This window comes from Silene latifolia, chromosome Y (genome assembly GCF_048544455.1).
Source record: "Silene latifolia isolate original U9 population chromosome Y, ASM4854445v1, whole genome shotgun sequence".
Classification (NCBI taxonomy): Eukaryota; Viridiplantae; Streptophyta; class Magnoliopsida; order Caryophyllales; family Caryophyllaceae; genus Silene; species Silene latifolia.
In genome coordinates, this window is record NC_133538.1 from 280,815,874 (window position 1) to 280,816,881 (window position 1,008).

The 1,008-nt window shown below is 43.4% G+C and overlaps 1 non-coding gene across 1 annotated transcript; it reads right to left on the reverse strand.

Moving 5' to 3' along the window:
• Positions 1–331: 331 nt before the first annotated feature.
• LOC141635978 (small nucleolar RNA R71) lies at positions 332–436 on the reverse strand. Its single transcript, XR_012540626.1, has one exon. It is a non-coding gene; the product is annotated as a small nucleolar RNA R71 (small nucleolar RNA).
• Positions 437–1,008: the final 572 nt, after the last annotated feature.

Sequence of the window (1,008 nt, forward strand, 5' to 3'; positions counted from 1 at the left end):
CCAAAGGGGCACCAGTTACCTACCCCTACTACGGGTAACTTCGAATTTCGTTCCTCTTATATCGATTTAGTGGAGCGAAATCGGTTTCTTTGGTTTACGGATGAGGACCCCTTGAAGCATATGGAGATTTTCACGGACTCTCATCATTTCCATACCTATACCAGCTGGGGTGACTCAGGATGAAGTAAAGGGGTTGATGTTCTTATACTCCTTGAAGGATTCGGCGCGAGATTGGTACCGCTACCTTGATAGGGTAGCAGCTAGAGAAACGGACTGGACATCTCTAGCATTAGCCTTCTACAAGAAGTACTTCCCACTTTCAAAGACTGACGCCTTGAGAAGTAAAATCACAAGTTTCAAGAAGGAGTCGATGAAGGTTTTTGTGAAGCATGGGGATGTTTCAAAAGTTTGGTCCGAGCTGTCCCTCACCATAGTTTCCAGCAATGGTATCTTTGCAACCTATATTATAATGCTCTATATGATGATTAGAAGGTCATCCTGGATGCAGCTGCTAATGGAAGGTTCCAAAACAATACCGGTCAAAGTAAAGGTTGGAACACTATTGAGGAGATGGCAGTTCATAGAGCTGAGTTTGGAAGTTCACGTGGAAAGTCACGAAAGCAAAGTGATGAAATGAGTGCCGTTGTGACACTTATAACTTCTATTATCGCCCGTCTCGAGAAGCTCGAGATTTCAAGCTTCCAAGGAGAAAGTTGAAATACTGTTCAAAACTCAGATGAGATCGAGAAGTTGAGAGAGATGGTCCAACTCCTTTTGGTTCAAGTGGCGAATATGGAAGCAGCCGGGATTGAGTCCTCAAAGAATTTTGTGAAGCAATTGGAGAATATGGAGGCTAAGCAAGTTGCTAATTCTTCAATCAAATGTGAAGGGCCGGTTGAGACGATTAATGCCATTAATCTTAGAAGTGGCCTCTCTTATGAAAGTCCCGACAAGCCAAAGGAAGACTCGGGAAATGATGAAGAAGCTCGTTTAAATTCTGGTGCAAAA